Below are 9,854 nucleotides of genomic sequence, written 5' to 3'. Positions count from 1 at the left end.
CTTCATCTTAGGAGCTCCTGGAAACTGGTCTTGCTTGGGGCCGAACAAAAGCTAGAGAAGGAGGTCCCACATGTTCCAATTGGTGCACAGCCCCACATCTCCCCGGGACGGCCCTGCTGCAAGCTCTGCACTGCTTTTCAGGTCTTCTCAATGTCACCATTGGGAACCTTTCTGAAGATAATGCATCTGAGCATTACTCTGCCAACGACTGGGCGCTTGGATTTGGAGGTCATGATTCAACAGCCACCAGGTGTGGATCACTTCAGCGTGGATGGAAGCTCACCCCAGCCCCAAACTTGATGGGCTACATCTTGTATATAGATCCATCAGGAGAATGTTTTGTATGGCCCTAGTGACGTACAGTAGTATAACACCTCAAAGGAGAGAGATACTGTAGGAAAATGAGGTTTGAAAATCTGTCTATAAGGCTAAGGACGGATGTGGCAAGCCCCTCCCACACAGTGCTTTTCCAATCGGAAAAGAGAAGTTGGCTAATTCCCCGGGTCCTGTATTCTCTGGCCATCAGAGCACATGCAAGACCTGCAAGAACCTGCCTCTGCACATGGGAAGAAGCTGCAAGGTGGGGTTGGTGAGCAGGGCACCTTCTGGCTGTGTTCATTTCTGCCTTACCACGGCGCTCATCCCCTTTGCTGAAGCCTGTGGGCTGTCTCATGCATGCCCAGGGGGTCTTGGCCTGGGTGCTGTTGGAATTGAGGGTGGGCAGGCGGACATTGGTGCCCTACCCTCTACGGCTACGTGGCCACCCCCATCTCCCACCGGTGCCAGGAAAGCCCACGGCTCGGTCGTGGATGGTGTGCCTTCTCTACAGAAGGGGCCAGGTTCCCTCCCTGGAGGCATCTCCAAGATTGGGCTGAGGGAGAGTCCTGCCTGAAACCTTGGAGTAGCCCCTGCCAGTCTGTGAAGACAATACTGAGCTAGATAGAGCAAAGGTCTGACTCAGGATAAGGCAGCTCCATGTGTTCCTAAGCAGGCAAAACCTAGTTCTAAATGACTCCTTAAGGGGAGGTCAATATCCACTTCACTGCAGTTGCCAGAGCACCCGCAAGCAGCTCCCAGAGCTTGGCCCCGAGAGCGAGCCCAGGCATGCCGAGGGCAGGAGATGTGCACCCAGCACCTGGACATGGCCGCATGCTTCCCACTCGCCCAGCTCTCCCCACAGTGGCGCTCTGAAGCTCTCCTCCCGTCCCTCACAAAACCAGGCCTCCGCGGCCGAGCTCTCTCCAGTCCAGCTCTTCCGCCCCGGCGGCAGCTCCACAGTTCAGCCCCAAGCGGCGTAGCTCATGGTGCCATTCTTGGATGGGCGGTTGGGCTTGGGCTGCTTTTGAGGGAAGGGGATTCGGGGAGGGTACGTGATTCTGGGTCCGTGCACACAACGGACTCCCTCTGCATTTCAAATTCTACCCCCAAATGTCGGAGCTTGTGCCAATTTCCAGCTCAAAAGCTTCTCCTGGATCTCATAGAGCATTTTTAGTGGGGTGAATCTGTTGTCCCCAAACTGGGTCCTTGCCTGGCGTGTGTTGAGCCAATAAAACACAGCCAGGGTGGAGATCTCGAAATCAGCTTTTATTCTGCAGAATAAATGTTCTTCAAGGGAATCATTTCCAAAGCAAAAAGCACACCCAGCACATTCAGCATCAGCGTTATAGAGGAAAAGCCACACATCGCACTCCGCTAGTCCTCCTCCCTTTCTGCTAGTCAGGCAAACATGCTTGAACATCCAGGATCCATCTCCCCTCTTAGCCGAACCTGCTTTGCATTTTTCTCTGGCAGTTACAGAACAAAGGACAAGGAAGAAAGAACCATTTTCTTCCTTCTTTTGCAGGGGAAACAGAGGTGATTCCTACAGGGAGTCATGGTGAATTTGTTGCAAGCAGAAGGCTAAGCTAAGCTGGCAGTTAAAGCCCTCAGCTGACTTAGTGGCCTTACATTCAGGGGAGGGCCAAAATGGCTGCACCCTGGCTCATCCAATCCATTCAGCAGCTCCCCATTAGGTAGGGTTGTGCTTCCCCCACCAAGCCTCCTGTTTTAAGAACTTGTTTTAAAAAGATGATGTACATTTCCCCGGCAGAGCCCAAACGCTCTCCCCTGGGCTGAGGGGATTTCCATGACGGGAGAGGCCTGGCTGAGTGGTGCGGACTTGCTTTGCCATGAGGGCTGGGAAAGGGTTTGGAAAAGGACACGCAGGAAACCTGCCCTCTGGACCTCCTTGCAGGACCCATCTCAAGTTTCTATGCTGGCCCAGAAGGTCACGTTGCAGGGGAGAGGAGGGAGAGGAGGGGAGAGAAGAAGACCACGAGGTCCATGTAGCTGGAGCTGGTTCTAGGACACAAAATAAATTCTCCCAGCCCCAAAATATTGCCCTCCTGCATGGTGTGCCAATATGGGGGGCAGGGGGGAGGTTATTTTCCATTTTTCTTCCCCTTGCAGAAACGGAAGTGTGGCTGCGAGAAGAAAGGGAGGGAGCGGGGAGCTGTTTCTTGCTTCTTCCTCTTCTTTTCAATAGTCTTTCCCCTCAGAAACCGCTGGGAAGAATTTCTGACGGGGCTGGTGAGATCTGCCCCACCCGCCCCCCAGGGATGGAGAAAGCTCTTGGCCAGAGAAGAGCGGCCATCCTGGCGCTGGAGTGATGATGTCCCTCACGTCTCTGAGGTGACGAGGGAGACTGGCTCACTGACAGAGGCCTGGGCTCCATGGCCTCCTCCCTCGTCCCTCCCAGCGGGCAGTGGCCTCTCCCTTCATTTTACCTCAGCACTGCCAGGCCTCAGTGCTCCTAGAGGGCGAAAGGAAGTCTCTTCTTAACAGTGCAGGGGTTCCCAGCCATGTTACTCCAGGTGTTGCTGAACGACAAATCCCATCATCCTCAACCATGAATTGTAGCATGGGGGTGATGGGAATCGTAGTTCAACAACATCTGGTTCCGCACTGGCTGGGAATCCCCCTCTGAACTGGTTCATAAAGGAACACAAACTCTGGCAAAATACAGAGAGTCAGAGGTACTTGGCTGTTTTGGACCGGCCTGGTTCCCAAGCTGTGCCTGTTGGGTTGCTCATAAATAGAAGGCAAGAATCTCCCAATTCTTAACCATGAAAAACAAGTCCTTCTGCCTCAAAGACAGGAGCAGTTTGAAATGGTCCCATTTGTAATGTCAGTTAAAATGCCAGTTTTTATTTGGAAGCTAACAAAAAACCCTCCCTCCCTCTGGAGAGGAGAGAAAGCGAAAGCGAAAGTGGGAGGCAGCTAGCAAGAGGCTTCGCTCCCAGTGGCCAGAAGGAGAAGAAAGGCGGTGGCTGATTTCTATGAAAAGAAGAACTCCCCAGTGGAAGGGTCAGTCCGCCATATCCCTTTCTCACCCACTCCCCCTTTTCTAGATCTCTGGATGCTACTAAGATTTGCTAGTGAAATTTCAAAACAGGAAAGAAGGGGAGGAAAAGAGAAAAGCTGCTCCCAGCAAATGCTGGAGAAACCCAATGCCTTCTGAGGGCTTGCTTGGGCTCCGACCTTTCCGGAACCCCCTTTGCTTACAGACCAAGCGCCCTCATTTTGCACAAACTACGATCGCCATGTTTCACAGAAGATTCAACACCGACACAATGTGCTCTCTCGGGTAAATGTTTTGGAGAGCCGGATAGGGGGTTCAAAATCTATCTTCTTGTCTTTTCGTAATAGACTTTAGATCTATTGTTGTAGTTATCCCTTTTGTTTTTGTTTTTTGACACTCATAGAACTGAGAATACTTTCCATGGACTTTTCAGGAGCTAATTTAGTCATATTGTGGAACGAGAAGACAGCCAGCATTGAGAAGAAAGCCAGTATGAAGTGATTATTGTGGCCTGCCTAAGATCTTGCTGCATGGATTTGGCACAGAGTTCTGTATTTATTTTTTCTCTTCCCTTTTTCTGTGTATTAGTTTAACACCACTAATGGAGTTTGCATTTCTTGCCAACAGTATTTAGTACTGAAATTCTGTACTTTTGTCCAAATTCCTTCATCTGTTATTTGCACCATGAAATTAATATTGGAGAGAGAGCTCTTTACTGAGGAAGCTTGAAGCAGAAGCTTTTTCATGTTCCTGCTATAAGAATAAGGATATTAAAGACATCAAATATTTCTAGCGTTTTTCTAGATTTTTGGATTTTAATTTTTTTGTCTGTTTTGGATTCTGTTCGTCCATCAACTTAATAAACAGCATTATTAATGGAATTTGTACTCATTACTTGTATCATTTTGTATTCTGCATGGAATTTTTTATTTGTTACTCAGGAAACTGGGGTGGATAAGATTAGAATATTTAACTTTTTTTAAAAAAATAATACTATTTTTCTATTTTGAAATAATACTATTTCTAACCTAACAAAAAATGAATTTGGAATGTGTGAGATATATATATATTCCCCAGTTGAAAGCCCCTCTTTGTGTTTCTTCCCCAAGCCCTTGTTTGTGCCTGAGTGGAGATGGGCTGAAGTACAATGCCTCCACTGGAAACTCCAGCCCTGCCCAGCACCGAGGCTGACCCGACCCGACCCTACTTTGTGGTAAGCACCCTCCCATTCCAGGGAATCCTGAGCACTCTAGTTCTGTGGGGTGGAGTTTGGCATCTCTCTCTCTCTCTCTCTCTCTCTCCTTACATCACGTCAGCCCACCTGTTTGGAGTATAGCCCCCTATTTCTCAAGCAGTATTTGGGACACTTTTCTATCACTCACACATTTACAGTGCTTCTCTATCTTTCCATTCTGCATTGCAAGATCTGGGTCAGCTTGAACCTTCATCTTGCCTTCCACTTCACTTTCCAAACATGGAGAGATCTCTAATTGCTTTCACTTCTTGGCTTCAAGTGTTGTTGCAGTGATGCTGATGATGCTGATGCTGATAATGGATTGATTTCATGTATATAACAGACTTAGCTGGCAAATGGCTCTTTTATTCCACCAGGGTCCAGACAGCAAACGTTGTTATCCTACCTGTGGCCCTGATCCAACCTCCAAGGGGATTCAGGAGAATGCAAGCTTCAAAGTACTTTTGCGATTCCGTAAGCTGAATGAGGTGAGGAAAGAAAAGGCACACGGGCCCCACACTGAGAACCAAATTCTCTGAGACAAGCTCAGAGAGGTTGCAGGGGAGCAGCTGCAGGAAAGGGAGCATGCCTTCACCTCTGGCCTGTGGGCTTCCCAGAGGCACCAGATGGCCAGTGTGGGAAACAACATGCTGGACTAAATAGGCCTTGAGCCTGATCCAGCCGGGCTCAAAGCAAGACAAAAGAGCATGTCTTTCCTTAAGGAAAGGAAAGGAGAAAGGGCCAGGTCGGGGAAGACCTAGTTCTTGTGCAAACATTCAAACTCCACATCAGTCATGAAACCTTTGCCTAGGATAACATCTCATCATTTTCAGGAAGAGGAAAAGGCCAGATGATGCAGAAGGAGTCCCAAGGTATCTTTGTTGGAAGTGCAGGAGAGTCCGAGTCCATTCCAAGGAGACCAGAACAAGATGAATTCCCACTTAGTGTGCTGGCTTCCGTTCTTCTGCCACACTCACCTCCCCTTGAAGCCACTCTCTGGATCGGTGGGCCTTGACTCTGCTTCCCATGACAGGTTTTCAGATTTTTAAACCTCCACCATGAAAGACAAAAAACAAACAGGTTTGCCTTACCTGTGGTTTCGACCCCACAACTGCATTCCGTAAAAAGAAAGGGAGGTTCCAGACACTGGAATGCTTTCGGAAGCTGAATGAGGTGAGGAAATCAGAAGCACGCGGGCCCCACACTGAGTACCAAGTTCTCTGGGACAAGCTTTTCCCTGCTCTTGGCCTCTTTGCTGAAGCGTGTGGGTTGTCTAAGGCAAACCCCAGAAGAGCCTTGGCACTCTGGAAAGTGGGGAAGGGGTTGGTTTTCCCCTCTTGGTCTTGTTTGAGGTCCAGAGCACAGAAGGAGTCCTCCTCACATCTTTCTTCCTGCCCTTGAATCCAGGGGACACAGCGGAGGCCAGTTCTGCCGCCACTGCCTAGACTGGGACCAGCAGCAGCACCCCACTACGGCCTCTTCCTCCAGTGGCAAATCCAGCCACACCCGGCACTGCGGCCACACCTAACAGCACCTAGGATGTGGTAAGCACCGAACCTCCAGCACTGTTCCACCTAGATTGGAAGTCGTGCCCCTCCCCAGAGGGCGGGGAGAAGAGCAGGTGCTCCTTGCAGGGTGTGGAAAGGTCCGAGGGGTCTCCAAGAAGTGCACAGATGGCAGTCAACTGGTGTCTTGCCCCACAACCCTGCTCTTGAATCCAGGTTTCCCAGCAGCGGCCAGGTCTGTGGCTGCCCCCCATGCCATTAGCAGCAGCACCCCCTCCACTCCAGCCTCCAGCTCCAGCCCTGCCCAGCCCTGCGGCCTCCCACAAGAGCAGCAACAACAACCGTGATTTGCGAAGAGGGCAGCCAAGGCCTTGAGGTGGTGCCAGAGACAAACACTGTTTTGCCCCACACCCCTGGTGGGGGCAGCCCCCTTTCCAAAGGGACCTTTGCAGGATGTGGAAGTGGCCCAGGGGGCGGGGAGGAGAGAAGGTCGCCATCAGCCTCTTCTCTCCTCATGCAAGTTTTGCAAGGAGGGTGGGGAGAAGGGCTCCGAGGGTCCAATGGGTCTCCAAGAGCTGCTCGGATGGCTGTCTCGGGGGCCGTCTTGCCCCCCTGGAATAGGACAGCAGCTCCTTCCAAGCATGAGTGAAGATTCTGGTTTCTCCGGTGGCAAAGTCTGAGCCCCTTGGTGAAGAACAGGGAGTACGTGTGGTGGGAGCATCTCCTTGGAAGCGTCACCTCGGTGTGCAGCAGCTGTAAAAAGACAATTTCCATGCTAAGGATCATCAGGAAGAGGGCTGAGAACAGTACTGCTAATATGATCCTCCCTTGATACAAATCTCTGGTGTAGCCAGCTGGTCTATGACCATAATAAACTCCTGTCTATCTATCTATCTATCTATCTATCTATCTATCTATCTGGTGTAGAGGAGAGGAGAGCTGGTCTTGTGGTAGCAAGCATGACTTGTCCTCTTAGCTAAGCAGGGTCCACCCTGGTTGCATATGAATGGGAGACCACATGTGAGCGCTGTAAGATATTCCCCTTAGGGGATGGAGCTGCTCTGGGAAGAGCAGAAGGTTCCCAGTTCCCTCCCTGGCTTCTCCAAGATAGGGCTGAGAGAGATTCCTGCCTGCAACCTTGGAGAAGCCGCTGCCAGTCTGTGAAGACAATACTGAGCTAGATAGGACAATGGTCTGACTCAGTATATAGCAGCTTCCTATGCTCCTATGGTGTAGCCACATTTTGGAGTATTACTGTGTACAGTTCTGGTCACCATATCTCAAAAAGGACATTCTGGGAAAGGTGCAGAAGAGGCAATGAAGAGGATCAGGGGCCTAGAGCACCTTCCTCACGGGAAGTTTCCAGGCACAGCTTCCACTTCTGGGGCTTTTTAGTTTAGGGGGAAAGGCAACTAAGGGGAGCCATGACTGAGGTTTAGCAAATGCTGCATGGTGCAGAGAACGCGGATAGTGAGAAACCAGAGTGAGGCCTGGGTCATGAAGGACTCCCAAGCTATTGACCTGATTCTTCAGGGAGTGTGCAACCCCATCCAGAACAGGAAGATCTATCGCATCCCTCAAAGTAGGACCCTTTACCATGAGTACCTCCATCTTGCTTGGATTCTGCTTCAATTTATTATCCCTCATGCAGTCCATTATTGCCTTTATGCCGGCATTTAGTGGGGGTATGCCATTTCCTGATGATGATGTCATGGAGAAATAGATTTGGGTGTCATCCGCATATTGATAACACCCTGCTCCAAATCTCCTGATGATCTCAACCAGCAATCAACATGTAGATGTTAAAAAGCATTGGGGATAGGATGGAGCCCTGAGGGACACCATACAATAGCTCTCATTTCAGAGAGCATCTGTCTCCAAGAGACACCATCTGGAATCTACTGGAGAGATAGGAACAGAACCCCTGCAAAGCAGTGCCGCCTATTCCCAAATCCCCCAGACCATCCAGAAGGATACCCTAGCTGATAGTATAGAATACCGCAGAAAGGTCCAAAAGAACCAACAGAATCACACTCCCTCTGTCCATTCCCTGGTCGAGATCATCCATCAGGCTGACCAAGGCTGTCTCCACCCCGCAGCCCGCTCTAAAGCCAGCTTGATAAAAATTAATATAAGTCACTGTACACATATTCAGATTGGCACTATGTACAGAGAATCAGGGCTTGTGAATACTGAGCTGAAGTTTATGAGTTAAGATTGTATTCATTTGCTCTTACTTTGCTTCTTGTGATAAGTGAGTTAAATGTGATGTCTTAATAATATGGCTATTAATGGTGAGTTAAGTTTGTCTATGAATCAGTGTGAAATCCTTAGTATTAAGGCCCACTGGGAGTTTCTTGCTCTTTCTCTCATTTTAATTGTCTTTCTGAAATACTAGAATATATTCCAAGCAGTGACACAGTTTACTCTGCATATCGTTTAATTATTTTCAGAGTATCTGGGAAAAGTCAAATTCTCCATTTATTTTTAAAACTTATGTAATTGTGATGCTACAATGCATAGCAGACAATTAGACAGGCACTTCTATTTAGTTTTTCCAAGTATACCTCCGCATAATATTTGAGTATATCATGAGCCCCAGCATACTGAAATCTGTAGTTTTCCAGCTTTTTTTTGGTCTGACTACATCCATTGCTAAATAGTTTTTGAAAGATTAAAAGATTAACAAGCTTGACTTGTATTTTTCAGCTGATATTATGGTAAAGTTATCTGAAAGATGGGTGTCAGATGTTCGGACAGGGGGCACAATTTCAGTGCTTGCCCTAGGCGCTATTTTCCCTAGGTACGCCTCTGCCTGGTGCAGTTCCATGACAACCATGGGATGTCTCAACTGATTTCTGGTCCTACATACAAGGCAGGCCACACACTCAACTTGGTATTTGGGTCAACGGTGGACAGGGTGCTCCGTGGATAGTCCAGGCGGCCTTAATACTGCTGTCATGGAGGGATCACTCTGGTGAAGATTGGACTGAGAGTGGACCCAATACAGCTCTGCAGGGGTGGGGGACCAGTTAGGATGGTCTGCCCGCGGTGGCTTGTGGAGCCTGGATGGTCCCCGTTTTCTCTGGGCACACAAGCAAGAACAAGGGAGCGGGCTGGTCGTGGGGTCATGTTCTTCAAATGAACAGCAGCATGTGAGTGCTTTCCCTTTTGCAAGCTCCAGGGATAAAAAGAACAAAAAGTGAGAGTGGGTTTTGTGAAAAAAGATAAAAATCAACCAATCTTTATTTATGGTCAAAGACCAGCATAAAGTATAAGGGGTGACTACATATCACACATTAAAACCAAAAGTAGATATTAAAAGCCTAGGGGTGTGTAACACAATACAAGCATATTAAATTAAATATTAAATACAAGCATATTAAACTGCCCTGACCCATTTTTGAAGGGCGGTATGTAAATAAAGTAAAATAAAATAATGGTAAACAACTATAAAAATCAGTAGAAGTCAAATTCAAAATAAAACAATGGCTACCTAAAACCAAGCAGGACTGCAAACAAAATGAACCTTGATGGCTAAGATCTGAAAACTAGCAGTAGTTAATAATGGTGAAAAATGGGTGCAACTATTTACAAAAGGCATCATAAAAGCACCTTTTAAATTAAATGAGGAAAAGAAGAAGAAAAAAAGGAGTGTGTCAGAAGTGGGATTCGAACCCACGCCTCCATACGGAGACCAGAACACCCAGCCCCGCCAACGGGAAGGCTCTTCCTGCCTTGAGTCTGGCGCCTTAGACCACTCGGCCATCCTGAC

At 48.6% G+C, this 9,854-nt stretch overlaps 1 long non-coding RNA gene and 1 other non-coding gene across 3 annotated transcripts; one reads left to right on the top strand and one right to left on the bottom strand.

Moving 5' to 3' along the window:
* The first annotated feature begins 1,778 nt into the window (after positions 1-1,778).
* Positions 1,779-6,985, top strand: LOC128335293 (uncharacterized). Of its 2 annotated transcripts, XR_008311567.1 has the most exons (6): positions 1,779-3,625; positions 3,744-4,553; positions 4,952-5,062; positions 5,408-5,747; positions 5,982-6,118; positions 6,296-6,985. It is a non-coding gene; the product is annotated as an uncharacterized LOC128335293 (long non-coding RNA). The 2 variants fall into 2 exon arrangements; XR_008311566.1 differs by having other exon boundaries at positions 5,982-6,985.
* Positions 6,986-9,736: 2,751 nt separating this feature from the next.
* Positions 9,737-9,854, bottom strand: TRNAL-CAA (transfer RNA leucine (anticodon CAA)). The gene is made up of 2 exons: positions 9,817-9,854; positions 9,737-9,782 (listed from the first exon to the last, which is right to left on the bottom strand). It is a non-coding gene; the product is annotated as a tRNA-Leu (tRNA).

Source organism: Hemicordylus capensis, chromosome 11 (assembly GCF_027244095.1).
Source record: "Hemicordylus capensis ecotype Gifberg chromosome 11, rHemCap1.1.pri, whole genome shotgun sequence".
Classification (NCBI taxonomy): domain Eukaryota; kingdom Metazoa; phylum Chordata; class Lepidosauria; order Squamata; family Cordylidae; genus Hemicordylus; species Hemicordylus capensis.
Note: the sequence above shows the minus strand (reverse complement) of the source record. Positions and strands in the feature narration are given on the sequence as shown.